The sequence below is a fragment of the Lissotriton helveticus genome, chromosome 9 (genome assembly GCF_964261635.1).
Source record: "Lissotriton helveticus chromosome 9, aLisHel1.1, whole genome shotgun sequence".
Lineage (NCBI taxonomy): Eukaryota > Metazoa > Chordata > Amphibia > Caudata > Salamandridae > Lissotriton > Lissotriton helveticus.
In genome coordinates, this window is record NC_136070.1 from 963,104,156 (window position 1) to 963,123,942 (window position 19,787).

The following is a 19,787-nucleotide window of genomic DNA, read 5'->3' on the forward strand; positions in this document are numbered from 1 at the left end:
TATTTACCACCAACTAATAGTTGGTGGTAAATAACGAATCCTTAAAGCACAGAAGCACTCTTCAAAGTGCTTCCTACATGTCATTTACCGATTTGTTAAATACCGAATCAATAAATGATGATTCGGTAAATACCGATTCGTTCTCTACAGAATCCTCCTCTACATCCCAAATGCCCAATACCGGTCGGTAACGGCCGAAATTCGGTAATTTTGGCCGTTACAGACCGGTATTGGGCCACCTACATCTGGCCCCGAGTTTTCACTGTCAAGAAACTCTGAACGCTCCATATTTGCATCCAGGCATATGAAGTGAAGGGAAAAGAGAAGAGACATCTCTGCTCATGCATACCATCTCCTCTTGTTCATTGGTGGCTCCCATTTTATCTGTGACTTTGTTATTTTTCCACCTCTTGCTCCGTCCTTTTCAAGCTCTTCTAGCCAGCCTCTTTTATCCCTCTAACTAGTTCACTTTTCCTTCCCCCTGTGCCTCTCTCCTCTCTATCTGCGCCTTTATCCCTCTCTTTTCATCCCTCCCTTTCCTACCTCCCTACTTGGCTGAAGAAATCATGGTCGGACGCTGCTAGCAAGCAGCAGCCGTCACATTAGATTCCCCAGGTATATCTGCAGCCTGGGGGTTCTGTCAGGACATTGCCGCCGCCTCACCTCCCCCCTACTCCTCCGCCTGTGCACATGGCGTCAGTAACTAAACAGCAATGCTTTACACGGTGTAGGGATTCGTCTTGGGACCTGCTGTGTTTGCTGTTTTAAATCACCCCATCGCACTCTGAGCATATGCTTGACAATGGATACCTGGCTAGGTCAAACATGTCTTCTGTCTCCCCGAATTTTCATTTAAGGGCCAATACACGAGGTGGGTCTGGATGAAAAGAACAGAGGGGGCCCACCTCTTGTTTTACTGTTGCTTGGCAGCTAATGATTTCTGGCCAATCATGGTGAAATTTACTGGCTGGTTTTCAAAAGCTTTACGCGCGTGCTTGCGTCACGCGTTACCACATAAAATGCCGCACCCACAGACTATTCAGTATAAAGGCCTAAAAGCGCAGCTCAAAATGGCGTTGCAACTCATGACCGTCTGCACAAGTGTTACTGAATCTTCTCGTGAGTAGTTTCCCTTATGCGCTCTTCGCCCCATGTATGCCCTTTTGTGGTTGCTTTTCAAGGAGGTTCTTTTGGAAAGTAACATCTTTTAACATACCATGACGTGTTTGTACACTCTCATCCAAGGGTATCTTGGCGTTGAATGACAGATGTTTATTGTTACCAAACTCAATGGTACACATTTTATCAACCTCAAAAAGATGAAAGGCTGAATAGACCCGCTGGGTTTTGAACCTGTGACCATGAGGTTGTACACAGTCCACTACAGTGGACACATTAGTTCACTAAGCCACCAGACGTGGCTAAGTAGTGCACCCCCATATTTTGTTTTCGATGGGCATAGATTTTTCTGCCCTTTACAGTCTGCTAATCAGGGTCAGCGTACCTATGCGCCTCCTTTCAACATTGTGAAATTGGCATAGCCCTGATTGGCATATTTATCTCACTTATAAGTCCCTAGTCCATGGTACAAAAGTGTATCCAGGAGCTGTAAATTAAATGCCACAAGTGGACTACACAATCCATTGTGCAAGTCACTACTAAAGCTGAATAGCCCATATGATGAGATGTGAATAGGGGCAGATCTTTGGGGGTGTTGGGGTGTTACATCACTATTAAATGTATTTTCTGATTAATAGTTGGGTACAGGTGCTTTCAGTCAGGTATAGAGAGATGTCTGTCGGATTTCACAAGGAATTTTTACATACACGCAGATATAAACACACACACTCTCTCCCTCTCTGTTTTGAAAGTCCTCAAAAATATTGGCTATTTTTACAAAATAGAGGGGCATATTAGCAAGATCCTCGTTAAAATTATCGCCGTTTTCAAAACAGCGATAATGGGCTTGCTAATATGCGTTATAGAATTCCAATAGAAGCCCAGGTTAGATGTGCAGGATATCTAACCTGGGCTTCTATTGGAATTCTATAACGCATATTAGCAAGCCCATTATTGCCGTTTTAGCAGCAGTTTCCTGCTGCTAAAACTGCGATAATTTTAATGAGGTTCTTGCTAATATGCCCTCTTGTGTTGTCTCTCTTAGTAGTCCTACCAAGCCGCATTCCTCTCCCTTTCCACTAACCCTTAGGCCCCTCTCAAGCACCCTGCCTGTCATATAATATATTTAAACATTATATGACAGCCTGATTGACAGAAAATTTGAAGCTCACCCCCCCCCACCCCCGATATTACTGACAATATTACTGACAAAGCTACGGCCCTGGATGTGAACTAGTTCCTACAGCTGAGACAAAGGCCTTGGGTGTGAGGAGATGTTCTGTTCCTCAGGCAGGATTGCCATCTGGGTTGTGCAAGTGAACATAATTAACTTCAAAGAAGCCTACCCTGTCACAGACAAATGTTAGCTGACACCTGGGTAGTGGCCTTCTTTGCTCCCATTCAGGCAGGCACCAATTCTAGTGTAAGATAAGCTGCCCATGAAGTGGTTTAGCGTGACAACACATGAGGGATTGCTCATGTCCCTGGCCAGACCTCTGGGGTGGGCATATGGACTCTTGCACAAGGGAAGACGTGTTTCACCATCGTGGGATTAGGTAGTGTTGGATTATTTGCAGTAGAACTCACAGGACTTGTTGCAAAAGTGGGTAGGGTTTTGGAACATTAACCCTATTGTTTAGGGAGGGGCGAGGAGTTACCTCACCCATCGGCTGGTGTCAAGCATAAATGTTGTGTCCCAGCACCCTCCTCAGAAATTTGTGGGGATCTGTAGAAAAACAGAAGAGGAAGGGACCTGCAGTCTTTGACTTAAGAGACACAAGGAAGATTGGACCTGTTCTCTCTCTTATCCAAGGGCAGGGGAATGAACTCTAAGGGTCATCATTTTGACCTCCTGATCAAGCTACAGGGACATAACAAGTTAATGGAGAGCTCCTTCTGCAGCTTCCCAGTTGACCAATTACAACTGGACCTGCCCTGGACCAGGCTGATAGCCTCAGATGAAGGGAGCCTTGACCCCTTGACTAGAGTAAAAGTGCATTTCTCCTAACTTTTCCTGAAACCTAGGACTTAGAAACTTTATGGCTCCAAGACCTCCGGAGGACTCGGACCAACCTGACAAGCCGATCCGATGAAGGTGCATTGCCGCTCAGAGCTTTTCCACAGCAGCAAATTTGATTCAATGAGACCTCGCTGAGAAGTCATCTGGCCTTGTGAAGCTCTCTTAGGCTACTGCCTGCAGCCTTGCCTCGCTGGAAGAATCTGAGCTCAAAAAGATGACTAAATCCAAAGGTTAAAATCTTCACTGAGTGAAGGTGTCAGAAGTATTTGGCGTGGGAGGGACGTTCATTGGGCAAAATTCCGATTTTGTCCACTCTGAGCTTTCCTGCCAAAAGTGAATGGCTTCATCGAAACCTAACACATTCCTTCTTCCTTCAGGGCCTGCTGCCTTGCTGAGGATTTTTGACTTCTATTTCACAGAATAAGTCTGAAGGTAAAACCTCTGGCTGGATCACACCTGGTTTCTGTACCTGACCTGTACTCCATCATGGGCAATTATAGCTTATGCCTAGGTACAGGTCAAGCACAACCAGAAGACCGTGGTTGACACTTAATGCTTTTTTTTACACTTAAACATGAAAAACTTGATAACTCCGGTTTTCCTTATTGGATTTGGTGTCATTTTATTTATTAAAATGTACTATTTTTTTGTAAATTGGGTTTGGATTTTTCTTGTTTGTTTTTTCCACTTTATTGCTGTTTTAGTACTGCATAAATATCTTACACATTGCCTCTTAGTTAAGCCTGTCTGCTCCAAGTCGCAGCCACCAGGGGGTTGAGCTCGGGTTAATTTAGTGACGCTGATGGTTTACCCTGACAAGGAATGTGGTTATTACTTGAGGCGGGTACTCACCACGCTCAACTAAAACCCCAATGTTCTACTGGTTCATAGACTGCATCATGCTTCCCCGCTGTGCTGCAGTGTGTCAAAAGCAAGTGGACACCTGTGATTTTGACGACAACCTTCACCCTATGTAATACACACACCCACCACAACTCAATTCTTCATAGCCCTGTCCTATGCCCTGCCCACTTTCAATTCCTAATGTGGAAGCATATTTTCCCCATCCACTGCTTTTATCACCTTTCGCAGTTGTTGTGAGAAAACATTTGCACCGTATTCTAAGTCTAGCTTTTAATCAACACTAGTGAAATCTAGGAGGAATTAGATTTGGGATCCATATAGGTTGCACCCAAACCACCTAACCAAGAACCTGCGTCAAAATGCCTTGTAGGGGATTGCTTCACTGTTGTTGTATGCTAAATATTATGGGGAGCATTTTCTGAACAATATACATCCATTGGTGCATTTTAAAGCTTACTTGGCCAATAACATTTGTCTCAATTTAATAATCGTTGGTGGGGTTTAAGGGTTCTGCATTAGGGCATTTTAGTGGAATGAACGGTGAACGGCCAATAGACCACGTAGGATGTGCAATTTTGGGAACAATAAACACCAAATTGTGCATTCCAAAATGCACTGGGCCAGCTGAATTGGTCTTAACCTATTGGGACTTTACAAAAGATAATATATTTAGACATGCTTCCACAAAGGAGATTTTTCAAGATTTGTAGCAAATAATGCAGTTTAAATGCATTTGTTTTGTCATTGTTCTATACTTAGCCCATGTCTCAGCACACAATTAGTTTATGTTAGAATACAAGCCTATTAGAAGTAACAACTCTCTTGCTGTCCCTTAGAAGGTTGCCTCTGGCACTTTAACTTACAAAATAGTGAATCTATATTCAGTGGTACCGTAAGGTAAACTTGAGTGCCATATCCCGCAATGTATTTGTTGCTTTGATACACTTGGCTAGAGCCATTGCCTGAAATGAATCTGTCATTTGGAAAGAATTTGGTGTGAACAAGGCACATGGAGTGCAGAAACTGAGCATAAAGCGCGATTATCAATGGATTAACCATACAAATTAGCATTGACTAGCATATCAGCAGGTAAACCTTCTTAAGTCATTTGCTAATGTTGCACTGTCCTGCCAGCTGCTGGTTTTGGGTTTGAACAATATAGTAGCAGGGTCAGAAATGAACCCTAGATCAATAGTTATTTGGTTCATGCTCCTTTAACTAGAGGAGTCAATGGGAGTCTGGTGAGGAACTGAATGTGGGCGAAGGGGTCAGCTGTGAATTGCCATTTGTGGTGAAAGTGTTTCACGTCACTTCCTCTTTGCTATTTTAGTAATTTGAAGTCCTTGGCAGCACAAACCCAACACTGAAGCATGTGTCACATACATGAATATTATTGTCAGGAGATATTTGAATAATAATACTTTCAAGAAATATGCAACCGTGCATGGAATGGAGAATAAATACCACAACTCGTAATGTTGCTTCTATGGAATTTAACTTAATGTTTTACAGATAACATGGTGCATAAATTTCACTGGAATCCTTGAAAGGTGCAAAAGTATAATTAAATAGGACATCGTATGGTAATATTCAGTCGAAGCATACAATGTATTTATAGAGCAATGGTAGGCTGGCTTCTAACAGCAGTGATGTGTGGAAAGTCAGAACATTTAGGAAAACAATTTTGGGTAAACATGGCTAATGAGCACTGCTCCCCCACTTAACCTAACCCATTCACGCCCACTCCTTAAACAATTGTAGAACTCCCTAGTCCCTAACCTTGATACCCTCTTTGCCCTCTGAGGATCTCAGTTATTCTTCCAAAATGTACTTCATCTACAGCAGTAGGGACACAGAGAACTGTTGCTATTAGGATGATGCACATGAGAGGTCAGCATTTAGATATTACAGAGTGGCCTAGCAGTTTCCTGTCTCAATTAAACACTTTCTGACCTCCCTTAACATCACTAATAGTATAACATGGTTATAAAGCACTGCCACTATCTGATTATTCTTTTTGTCACCCCACAAAATTACATCCCTCTCGCCATCCCTCATGTTACCCATTGCATCTCCTTTTCTTCATTCCCACTGGTCTGGCCTCCTGACTTCCCTCGCCCTTTAGAGAGGAAAGGTGCCGCTAAAAATCTTCGCGTCTGGTTCGATGAAAATCTAAACTTTGTGACGCAAGTAAATAAGCTGGCTGGCACTTGTTTTGGTATGCTGAAAAACCTGAGGAATTTTCTTCCTTTTTTGCCTAGTATGGCCAGAGAAACGGTGGTCCGTGCACTGATTTTATCCCGTTTGGATTATGCCAACGCCCTCTTGGTCGGCTGTTCGGGTTTCCTTGTAAAGAAATTGCAGGTGGTGCAAAACTCGGCAGCCAGGCTCTTAGTGGGCTTGTCATCTAGGCATTCCGTTTGGGCTCATCTGCGTTCTTTGCAGTGGCTTCCAGTCGAATCTCGTTTGAAGTTCAAAATGCTGACAATTGTTCATCGGGCGCTTTATGGTCTAGGTCCCATTTACTTGCAGAAGAGATTTGCCTTTTATACCCCAAGGAGACAGCTGCGCTCCTCAGCTCAATTGTTGATGCAGACTCCGAGGTTCAAGCGTCAGCGTCTTGGTGGTAATTCTTTTCTGCGCAGAGCAAGTTTAGCCTGGAATATGTTGCCCCCGGCACTGCGTTGCATTCAAGACCCACTGCTGTTAAAAAAGAAATTAAAAACGGTGCTCCTTTAAATCGGATTAGTGCGCCTCTCTCCCTTTTCTTTGGAAGTAAGCGTCGGGATACTCTTGAGTAGCTGTGCGCTTTATAAATTACATATAACATAACATAACATAACGTAAGATGCCTAAAGTTGGTTACCTTTAAATCACTGTTGCGTATCCAGTGAGGTAACAATACCTTGGGCAATGCCTGCTTCACCCACAAGTATCCTTTCTTATTGTCTCTGCCTTGCCCATGTTTTATCTCTCCCACTTTATGTTTTTAGATTATCTTATGACAGCTTAAAAAGCTATACAAATAAGCAAAGTAACATCATAAGACAGATAACTGCAGTTTCTTTATTCTAAAATTATAAGTTAACAGTTTCTTTACTTTGAACCACTAATATGTTTCTCCCTCTTCCTCTTTGTGTCTCTCTGAGTACCTCTCTTATCAACTTAATATTTCCCTTGGCCTTTTTAGGTCTCGCCTATTCCATTCCGCAAGGAATGAATATGCGAGTCTAATGCAGCTAAACCACTACTTAAACCCAAGGCTCGCAAAAGGCTCTCCAAAAGCGGATTTTCAACTGTTCATGAGAATCACGTGACCACAAGCTCCTCGTGCACGAGCTCGCATTCCATCATCAAAGGCAGCCCGGCCAACCCAGCCTCCCTCACACAAGCTTCTCCCAGCAGGCAGCCCAACCCCCTCCCTCTCCATATGGTCGCTCGAGTTGCACTTTTCACGGCCGCAGGCCGTGACTCGCATTTTAGCCCAGCCTCCCTCACACAAGCTTCTCCCAGCAGGCAGCCCACCCCCCTCCCTCTCCATATGGTCGCTCGAGTTGCAGCCGTGACTCGCATTTCTACTCCCCCCCCCCCAGCCCATGTAGACACCAAAGGCATCAGCCTCCCACAGGCTTCCCTCCCACAGGCTTCCCTCCCCGCCCCCCCGCCTGCACTCCCCAACCAGGCTGCCATTACTTTTTTAGCTATCTGATGTGCTAATGGGTGCCACTTTTAATTTGGTGCTAGGGCATATTTTCCATCCCAGTCCAATTTACCCATCACTTTACCTCCGCTAGCCAGAGGCATGCTATTATAACCGTGGCATTTGAAAGCAATGCCTTTTCATTTATTTATTTAAAGGACGCATTTCATTGGGTATATTATTGGATAATTAGTTCCAGCTGCAGTACTACCTGGAAAGACTAGCAACAGAACCGCTCATTTCATTGCACATTTCAGCCAATGTTAATGCTCGTTTGGGACAGAGTCCTTGCCATTTTTTTTTATCTGATTATATATTTTCTGTTAGTGCCTCTTCAATTATTGCACGTTTGTTTTGATCTTAATGTAGCCATCATGTCCTACTTAAGGACCGCCTCTTCGAGGTGTGCGTCTTCTACATTAGTGGCAGCCTGGGACGAAGCTGTGGAAATCAAGGTGTTTTTTTCACAATATTGGCTGAGCCTGCATGTAGGTTTCATTTTTGGCCCTTTTAGAAACCAGTGTTCACTACCTGACCAAACTGTATAATTGCCAGCCGCACAATAACTGCATCATAAATGTGGTGAATGCAGAAACACAAAGGGCACTGCACAGCCATTGCTTCTGTGGTGTAACCCACACTGCAGGCAAACACTGCAGGCTTTTAAAGACTAAAGCACCGTGAAAACGAAACGCCAGCGCTCCAGTTTCTGCAATAAAAGCAGAAATGTCATTAGCGGTGCGTTTCTGTTGTGCTTTTATGGGGCTACTGTACAGAGATGACCTGTAATTGCATTACAGGGTGCCTTGTGGGTTGTCCAGGCAGAGAGAAGCCCTGCCTCGCTCACATAAACACGGTAATTCAATTACCGTGAGCCCCCGGGGCTTTATAAACATGATATTAAGCTCTCTAAAGTTTGTTTAATGTTCATTAAAAGGCCATACTCGCTGGCCACTGTATTGGAAATATGGCCCCAAAGTGTTGCATGGACTACCCCAGACCACATGTGTTTTTTGTGCATGGAAGGTCGGTTTTTCCCACACTAGTATCTAAATGACATTGTGTGTTGTATAAACATATGTGAACTTCCAGAGGCCCAGCTGTTGTAGGAAACGGGTATATCGAAGATCTATCCTGAAAAGACCGCTTGTCCTTGATTAGAAGTTGGTGAAGGAGCCCCTTGTTCTTAAACCGCTAATAACCACCTGATTTCGCTTAGGCACAGAAGCGGCTCCTACAGGTAGTTTTTCCCTCTTCAGTATCCCTCTGCTTCTTGACATGTGCTCCAAAAGTAAGTGGCGTCTTCCAAGCATATAGAAGAGGTCTCTTTGCTTCTATCAGGATCGCCGCATTCTCCTCGGTCTCTCCCCCTGAACTCGAGAACATCTCTCCTACCTTCCTAGCACCGTTAATTACACCAGACATTTCCCTCTTCCAGGCTCCTTTAATCTGCAATTTACGACTTTCACAGGCTCTCTAATGACACCGAGCCATGTCCTTGCATTCCCCTTACATTGCGTCCATGTTTTATTACTCCTAAGAGATAAGAGGGCTGCCTCCTGCTCCTGCTCCTCTGCTTGAGCTCAGGAAGAGAAGCATCTCCACCCTTCATCCCACCGGAGCTGCTGCGGCCCAGACGCGTCGCTCGACTGCGCCTCGACTACGGTGAGTGCTAAGCAGTACTGCGATGAACCCAGGTCTTATTTCTTCACATAATAACCCTCTGCTCAGTATACTTTTGTAGTGTGACAGCATGACATGAGAATAAGAATTGACATCAAATAAGATTTATTGATTACAAGGGCCCGCAGGGAGCGGGTGTAGCTGGCAGTCACGGCGGCGTCAGCTGTCATCTGTCACACAGATCACAGTGACGTCACTTAAATACACTCTGAACATTCTATGGTGACACTGAGTGACGCTACCTAAAGGAAAGGGAAAACATACTGGAAGCATAACCTTTTGCCCCACAACAGGTACAACGTGTACAACATCTCCCTTTCTCCATCAAAAAACATAACATGAGTTTATTCCATAACATAGTCCTTAAACTTTGTAGGCAAGTTGATAACTCTACCCCCTCTGGAAGACAAACCCCCAGTGAGATTTATTTCAGTGTCCCTCATGCCTGTTACCTTAGATCCAGTTCCCTCTATATTGTTTTCTAACATAGAGTCTTCCTGAGTCGACACAATGTTCCCATTAACCACTGAACAACTTCTAGAACTGTCTCCCAATGTCATGGAACATCCTGGGCTGACACTGAGGTGCAACTGTTCTGTGCTATTAGACACGTCGTCCCATTCCAGGACACTTTCATTCAGACTTTCATCTCCTTTTTCCATATTCTTCATTATTATTTTCTCTTGCCCATGTTTGAGTCTTACCACATCGTCTTTGCTGCGCCATCCTTCCCCTTCTATGAATACTGCACCACCTGACGCCCTACCAATTTTCACGGGTTTACTGAGTTTAGACTCTCCTTTGCTTATCAAGCCAGGTTTCTTTACTAACACCCAGTCTCCAGGTGCTATGCTTTTGTCTTTAGCCCTGTTTATCTTATCGGAATATACCTTGTTTTTCAATTGTTTATTTTCTATGTTCTCCTTCACCTTGAGTTCTTTTTCACACACTTCTCTTGCTTCAACTGTTGCTCCTTTCCAACCACCTAATTTTGGTGTCATAATATTGTTACATTCTCTTCCCCTCATCAAAAAAAACGGTGTATACCCAGTTGCATCTTTTGGCGTATTGTTATACGCATTGATCTTTTCCTTAATGAATACTTTTACATCCATATCATTTGCAATGGCCATTTGGATTCCTTCTTTAAAGAATCTGTTTATTCTCTCGACTTGGCCATTGCTCTTTGGACTGTATAGAGGTGTTTTTTCCTGTACAATTCCATGTCTTTCCAAGAACTCGATCATCATTCTTGATATCAGCTGTGAACCATTGTCCGACACCATGACCTTTGGCTGTCCTTCACTTTCAAACACTTTTTCAAGAAATTTTATGACCACTTCAGTTGTAACTGCATTTACAAACTTGTAGCACACCCACTTAGTATAGTAGTCTGTCAAAACTATCAGGTACCTGCATGCGTCTGGCAGAATGTTGAAAGGCCCTGCAAAGTCTATTGCTACTTTGGCCCAGGGCCCGTCAGGAATTTCCACCTTCTGCAGTTCATTCTTTTCAATTCTCCAATGTTTATCAGATTTTAAGCATTCCTCGCATTTGTCTACATGACTCCTAATTTCGCTGTCCACACCTGGCCACCAATAGTACATCCTTAGAACTTTTTTGTGGCTGTGGTGCCTGGATGCCCTCTGTGAGCCATTTTTATGATCTTTTGTCTGAGCTCAAATGGCGGCACAAAAACTTCTCCTCTTTTTAAGTAGTTATTCTCCAGTGTCAGTTCATCACTCACCTGCTGGTAAGACCTAAGTTCACTTGGGAGATTTCTTATATGTGGCCAACTGGTCTGTATATACTTTTTCACTTTGGACAAGATGGCATCTTTTTCCATACATTCCTCCCATTCCTTGTCCGATATCGACCCTTCGCACATGACCGTTGCATCAATGTGCGCTACTACACATTCCGTGTCGTCTTGTTCCTCCTCCTTTTGTTCCTTTATTGGCAACCTCGATAGGCAGTCTGCTCTACTGTTTTTTCCTCCTTTTATGTGCTCAATCTTGAAATTAAATTCCTGGAGTTTAGACATCAGTCTAATCAATCTAGAGCTTGCGTTTCCATTGCCTCTACCCTTACCATCCATCATATATACTAATGGTTTGTGGTCGGTTACAAGTGTGAAGCTCTTCCCCCACAAATAGTCTTTCAGTTTATGCACTGCCCACACGCAAGCTAAAGTCTCACGTTCGATAGTGCTGTAGTGGACCTCTGTGACATTAAGCTTCCTGGAAATAAAAGCAATTGTGTTCTCTTCACTTCCTTTTCTCTGGCAGAACACAGCACCTATTCCCTCATTGCTTGCATCTACGGTCACTACATTGTCCAGTTGTGGGTCATAGGGTTTCAGTGCAGGTGCATTCGCTATTTCCTCCTTGACTAACTTGAATGCTTTATTCTGTTCATCCTCCCATTCATATGTTACGTTCTTTTTCAGCAATCTTCTGAGAGGTTCCACTTTTTCTGCATATCTCTGTATGAATTTTGCATAATATTCACTGAGGCCAAGGAACGACTTGAGGGTCTCCTTGTTTCTTGGTTCCGGGGCCTCCCTTATTGCACGTACTAAATCATCTTTAGGCAAGATACCATCAGCTGTTAGGACATGCCCTAGGTACTCAATCTCCTTTGTCATGAATTTACACTTATCCTTTGAGACTGTCATGCCTTTCTTCTCCAATACATCTAGAACCATTCCAATCAACTTTATATGTTCTTGTTCAGTTTTTGAATGCAAAAGAATGTCATCTTGAAAGGCTTCCACCCCTTTCATTTTCCCAAACAAGACATCCATGAGTTTCTGGAAAACCCCTGAAGATGATGCCAGGCCAAAGGGAAGCCTCACATACCTGAAAGCTCCAAACGGAGTGATGAAAGTTGTCAATTTCTTAGACCTTTCTGACAGACACACCTGATGATATGCGGCTCTTAAATCGATCAGTGAAAAATATTTTGAACCTGATGTTGACTGAAGAATGTCTGTGATTTTGGGTAGGGGATGGCAGTTTACAATAATGTTTTTACTAAGCGACCTCAGGTCAACACACAACCTAATATCCCCTGTCTTTTTCTTCTTTGATACTACAATTGCAGAAACCCATTCAGATTCTTCTGCTTCTTCAATCACACCTTCTTCCTTTAATTTTTCGAGCACTTCCCTCAACTCTTTCCTTATGGATAATGGTATCGATCTAACTTTGTGCTTACTTGGTATAGCGCCCTCCTTTAGTTTGATGTCATGGTTGAACCCCTTCACACAACCTATTTCATCTTTGAACACTTCTTTGTGTTTTCCAAAAACTGCTTCTAAATCTTCATCTCTTTTCTCTATACATATGCTGTTCATCCATTCCTCTCTCAAAATCACTGGATCTTTTGCCCCAGGTACCAGTATCACCCCTAGTTGGGCCAGATCTCTCCATCCTACTAGTATCCTTCCTTTCTCTGCAACATAAATATTTGTTTCAATTACTCTTCCCTTGAAAGTTACAGTGTCAACGAAATATCCCAGCATATTTATGTCCTTTTCTCCAAACGCTTTCGGGTTTATATCAGATTCTGTCAGTTGTATACCTTTCCATTTTTCTTCAAAAAGAGTGTCAGATATAGTCGTAATGGGCGCACCTGAATCTGCAGTAAATTTTAGTTCAACCTCACCAATTTTCACATCACTGACAGGACCTTTTATCCTTCCTTCCTCTATTTCAACATATAAAACTATATTCGCGCACATATCCTCATCAAAATTGCCTACAGTACTTATACCCATACTGTTATTCATTCTTTTGGTTTTACATAAGGTGGAATAGTGACCATATCTTTTACATTTAATGCATTTTTTACCTATTGCAGGACAGTTTTTAAAATCCGCTAAGTGCTCATTTGATCCACATCTGAAACAGCACAACTGCTTACCTCCCACCTTCCTTTCACTCATACTCTTGTCATACGCCTTACCATCAACCTTCTTCTTTTCCTGTAAATAAAATACATTAGTGTTATTCCCCGTAGAAGATAACTCTTTAGTGGAAATTAGAGACCTCTCTATACCCCTTGCAATGTCTATGACTTCCTGCAAGGTCGGTCTTTTGCATGCTAAGAGTCTTTCCTGCACCTTCTTTGTGTAGCAATAAAAAACAAATTGGTCTCTTATGTACACATCAGTCATCTCCTCATATTCACATTCTACTGCCAAAACCCTTAGACATGCAACGTAGTCTTCAATAGCCTCCCCTTCCTGTTGTTTCCTTTGGGCAAATTTATGTCTAGCAACCATAATATTGTTCTCCTCGTCGAACTGCCTTTCTAACCTTTTCAGTGCTTCCTGATACTCATTTAATGGCACAAATGTTCCAGGTGGACTCTCATATTCGGGCAAGCTGTCAAAAATGTCCTGACCCGCTTTTCCCAACAGTCCAAACAACAAAGAACATTTCCTTTCAGCATCAAAGGCTTTCCCATCTATTGAAACAATGTAATTTTCAAAGGCCCTCACCCACTTTTTCCACTTCATTGTGGGCTTACCAGGCTCATCCAGGAACCGAGGAGGTGCGCATATGTTATTGCTTTCGGCCATGTTACTCACAATATGTTTAGTTAACTTTTCACCTCACTGCAAAGTTAATATTAGGACAGTCTCGCGTTTATTGCATAAACCCTTAACTTATACCTTGCTTACTTGAGTATTGTCTTTTTTATTTTACTTGTAGGCCCTTTGCCGTAATAAACGCGATGATTCTTTTACTTGCAGATCCTATGCTTTTACAAACACGATGTATTAGTTGCGTGTTTCAAGCTCTTATCACTCGACTAAGTTTAGTTAGTCAATTTCCAAAATGGCCGCACGCTGTACACGCACGGTGACGTGCGTTGTCCTGGACCAATCAGCTTACGCTCCCGGCATGCTTCACGCGGCACAGCTGAGGTAACTGAAAGACGCCTCAACTGTTACCTTGACACTGAAGCGCGCCGATGACTGAAGTTTACACAAGCGATCTCACAGGTACAGCAGAGGATTTAAAAGCTGTCACATATTAATTCAATTTCTCCGTTGACATGCTCATTCCTCCATACGGCTTGTTTGACGAAATAAAGTCTTATTATTTATTTTACGCGCTGCCGATATCCTTCACGTTAAGCTGTTTCCTCGTTAAAATTCTTCATTCGACCAGCGCTCATATATTCCGCAGTGTACTCACTCAGCTTAACTTAATTGCTCCTCGGTCCGATCACAAGCTTAGTCACTCAATTCTCCTGATCCACCGATTTACTTCTGCAGGCCCTTGTTCCAACAGTCCTCGTCGCCAATTGTAGTGTGACAGCATGACATGAGAATAAGAATTGACATCAAATAAGATTTATTGATTACAAGGGCCCGCAGGGAGCGGGTGTAGCTGGCAGTCACCGCGGCGTCAGCTGTCATCTGTCACACAGATCACAGTGACGTCACTTAAATACACTCTGAACATTCTATGGTGACACTGAGTGACGCTACCTAAAGGAAAGGGAAAACATACTGGAAGCATAACCTTTTGCCCCACAACAGGTACAACGTGTACAACAACTTTCTACAGTAAAATACTTACTAGGTTGTCTAATTTGAACTGCTTTCTTTTTCACTTTCTATTCTTCTATGTTTAGACACAGACACAGTGGGCCCGATTCACAGAAGTAACTTAAGACAAAATCCTAAACTTACTAATTTTGGTATTCACAGAAGTTAGGATGTTGTCTTAAGTTTGTCTTAAGACAAACTTAAGACAGACTTAAGACAAACTTAAGACAAAATTCTAACTTAAGTCTGTCTTAAGTCTGTCTTAAGTCTGTCTTAAGACAAACTTAAGACAAAATCCTAACTTCTGTGAATACCAAAAGTAGTAGGTTTAGGATTTTGTCTTAAGTTAGTTCTGTGAATCGGGCACAGTATATGTTGTGTTCTCGCTTCAGCCACATATTACATATGCTAGACAATATGACCTCACTTTACATCAAATATTTTATTCTTGCGAATCTACTCCTCTATTTACATACAGAGCAAAAAAAACATTCAGGACATTTTACTCAACAAGAAGCGATAAAAATACTTGGTACAAGCCGAAGCCTCTTTCACTTCCTCCACCACCTACATTGTGGCTTCACCTCACCTTCACTCTGCCACACTCTCCTGCCACCTCCTGCCACCTGTCCTGATGTTATTCCCTACACTGGCCTTCACTCTGCCGCACTCTGTCCTGCCACCTCCTCCCACCTGTCCTGATGTTATTCCCTACCCTGGCCTTCACTCTGTCGTACTCTGTCCTGCCACCTATCCTGATGTTATTCCCTACCCTGGCCTTCACTCTGCCGCACTCTGTCCTGCCACCTCCTGGCACCTGTCCTGATGTTATTCCCTACCCTGGCCTTCACTCTGCCGCACTCTGTCCTGCCACCTCCTGCCACCTGTCCTGATGTTATTCCCTACCCTGGCCTTCACTCTGCCGCAATCTGTCCTGCCACCTCCTGCCACCTGTCCTGATGTTATTCCCTATCCTGGCCTTCACTCTGCCACACTCTCCTGCCACCTCCTGCCACCTGTCCTGATGTTATTCCCTACCCTGGCCTTCACTCTGCCGCACTCTGTCCTGCCACCTCCTGCCACCTGTCCTGATGTTATTCCCTACCCTGGCCTTCACTCTGCCGCAATCTGTCCTGCCACCTCCTGCCACCTGTCCTGATGTTATTCCCTACCCTGGCCTTCACTCTGCCGCACTCTGTCCTGCCACCTCCTGCCACCTGTCCTGATGTTATTCCCTACCCTGGCCTTCACTCTGCCGCAATCTGTCCTGCCACCTCCTGCCACCTGTCCTGATGTTATTTCCTACCCTGACCTTCACTCTGCCGCACTCTGTCCTGCCACCTCCTGCCACCTATCCTGATGTTATTCCCTACCCTGGCCTTCACTCTGCTGCACTCTGTCCTGCCACCTCCTGCCACCTGTCCTGATGTTATTCCCTACACTGGCCTTAACTCTGCCGCACTCTGTCCTGCCACCTCCTGCCACCTGTCCTGATGTTATTCCCTACCCTGGCCTTCACTCTGCCGCAATCTGTCCTGCCACCTCCTGCCACCTGTCCTGATGTTATTCCCTACCCTGGCCTTCACTCTGCCGCACTCTCCTGCCACCTCCTGCCACCTGTCCTGATGTTATTCCCTACCCTGGCCTTCACTCTGCTGCACTCTCCTGCCACCTCCTGCCACCTATGCTGATGTTATTCCATACCCTGGCCTTCACTCTGCTGCACTCTCCTGCCACCTCCTGCCACCTATCCTGATGTTATTCCATACCCTGGCCTCACTCTGCCGCACTCTCCTGCCACCTCCTGCCACCTATCCTGATGTTATTCCATACCCTGGCCTTCACTCTCCTGCCACCTCCTGCCACCTATCCTGATGTTATTCCATACCCTGGCCTTCACTCTCCTGCCACCTGTCCTGATGTTATTCCCTACCCTGGCCTTCACTCTTCCGCACTCTCCCGCCACTTCCTGCCACCTATCCTAATGTTATTCCATACCCTGGTATTCACTCTCCTGCCACCTCCTGACACCTGTCCTGCTGTTATTCCCTACCCTGGCCTTCACTCTGCCGCACTCTCCTGCCACCTCCTGCCACCTGTCCTGATGTTATTCCATACCCTGGCCTTCACTCTGCTGCACTCTCCTGCCACCTCCTGCCACCTATCCTGATGTTATTCCCTACCCTGGCTTTCACTCTGCCGCACTCTGTCCTGCCACCTCCTGCCACCTATCCTGATGTTATTCCATACCCTGGCCTTCACTCTGCCGCACTCTCCTGTCACCTCCTGCCACCTATCCTGATGTTATTCCATACCCTGGCCTTCACTCTGCCGCACTCTCCTGCCACCTCCTGACACCTATCCTGATGTTATTCCCTGCCCTATCTTTCCCTTCATTCTCTTTCTTTTTGTTTTTTCTTTCTTTCCTTTCTTTCTTTCTTTCTTTCTTTCTTTCTTTCATTTCTTCTTTCCATCTTTCTTTCTTTTGGACTTTCCATATTTCTACCCTTCTTTCTAACCTTTTTCTTCATTCTTTCTTTCCCTTTCTTTCTGTGTTTCTTTCCTTCCTTCTTTCTGTCCGTCTTTCTCTTTCTTTCTTTTTTCTTTTTGTCTTCCTTTCATTCATTCTTTTCTTCCTTTTTCCTTCTTTCTTTCAATCTTTCATGCTTTTTGTTCGTCTTTCCTGCTTTTGCCTTCTTTACTGCTTGCTTTCCTTCTTTCTTCTTTTTTCCTTCCTTCTTTCTTTCTGTCTTTCTTTCTTTTCTTTCTTTTCTTTTTTCCTCTTTTTCTTCATTCTTTCTGTCGTTCTATCCTTCTTTCTTTCTTCCATTTTTCCTTCTTTTTTGTTTCTTTTCTTCTTTCTTTCTTTCTTTCTTTCATTCTTTCTTTCCGGCTTTCTTTTTTTCCTGCCTTCTTTCATTTTTGCTTGCTTTTTCTTTTTTTCTGTTTTCTTTCCTTCATCCTTTCTTTCTTTTTTCTTTCTATCCTTCTTCCCTGTTTAATTCCCTTCTTTCTTTCTTTCCTTCTTTATGTCCTTTCTTTTTTCCATAATTAATTCTTTCTTTTTGTCTTTCTTTCTTTTAGTCTTTCTTTTATCTTACCTTTCTTTTTGCCTTCTTTCCTTCCTTATTGCCTTTTTTCTTGCTTTCCTTTCATTTTTCTTTCTCTCTTTCTTTCTTTCTTTCTTTCTTTCTTTCCTTCTTCCTTCCCTTGTTTGTCAAAATTCAGAGGCTGGCAATCAATGGCAGAATAACTGGCTTTTTTAGGTTTGTCTAAGCCAGGACCGTTTTGTGTATAACATGGCTCCCTATAGGGGTTTTATCCACACTTCATCCATTTGTCTGTGGTTGTGCCATTAACATTTACTCCAACCCACTCAAGCATGCATCAGTGGGCAATACATCTGCCCATTTCAGCCACTGACTTACTTCACTAGGAGTCACAGGATGCTGCCCTTTCACAATTAGCACATTCACACACAAACTAGTTCCCTTCAGTACCATGGTGTACTATGGTAATGTGTGTTTTTAATTTTTTTTGCCTAACTATGGTAATATGTGTTTTTAAACATGTTAGCCTTTAGCTAATGTTTTTTTTAGATTGATGAACACACTGCACCTTTCAGAACAATAACATTTTGCAAAAAAATAACCATAAGAAGAATTTGCAAATGGCTGCCAGACAACACCAGTCCTATTGGCTTTGCCAATGGTTGTTTTATTGATAGCATACAGAGATTAAGTGATGCATCCTGACTCACTGGACGCTGAACTGTGGAGTAGTGTGGCTCACTGGTTAGAGGCAGCAGACCCGGGAGCGGGACCAGGGTTCAATTCCCGACGCAGCAGGGTCGTGGACTTGGGTCAGCTGACTCGATAATTCTCGCTTCGGTGCTTACTCTAATCAGGGGTTCCACCCGGCAACTCTGGGCATTAGCTTGTCTAATCTCCACAACGGCCCCATCAACTCCGGGGATGCCTGGCTCCACCTTGGGGACTCCCAGCAGGGACCATCCCACAGGGAAAGCCAGGACGGGTTCCAGAGAGTTATACAGCACCAGGAAACCTAAGGACGGTGCGCTTTACAAACTCAAATACATACATACATACAGATGGATGGAATACTTGAATTAATCTCAACCACTAGTAATTACTGAGAGCCCCGTTATAGACCATTGTCTTTTGTCCACCAAGTGACCTCAGACAGGAACCAGTGATATGCAAATCAGCCTTGGTCCTGCCCCAGTTTTGCATCACTGTAAATGACACGTGCTGTCCTTAACTGAGACATATCCATGTTATCAATCCCAAAAAGATGAAGGTTTGAGAAACCCCTACCAGAATTCCACATTTCTGCAGATTGCCTGTAGATGTCTGCAGTTGGCCCTATAACTATACATATTACTGCCAATATGCAGTTCTCTATAATGTGCATTAAACATAATGGGGCATTCTTTTTACCTTGATGTCAAAACGCAATATATCCTTTGTGCACTTTATGTTTAATTAGCGTTGAATAATGTCAATGTCTTCACCGCAGTAAGAAAACATGAGACAAAATGCTATTAAAATGTAAAATATATGTTATACTTTAATATACTAGGCTAACTTTATAGACTTTAATGGAAGGCAAAATTCTTCTGGCATAAAATTGTCTATCTTTTAAGTGCAAATTGATGGATACTTATTTTAGCTCTTTGGATTGAGTGAAATTGTTGCTTGTATCCCTGCTGTTATTTGTTGGAGGGTGTCGGATGCGAAAATTGCAGCTTTGACCCACTTCACCCGTTCACTTTAAACAGCGAGTCACAACTCTTGTTATGGAAAGAAACAATC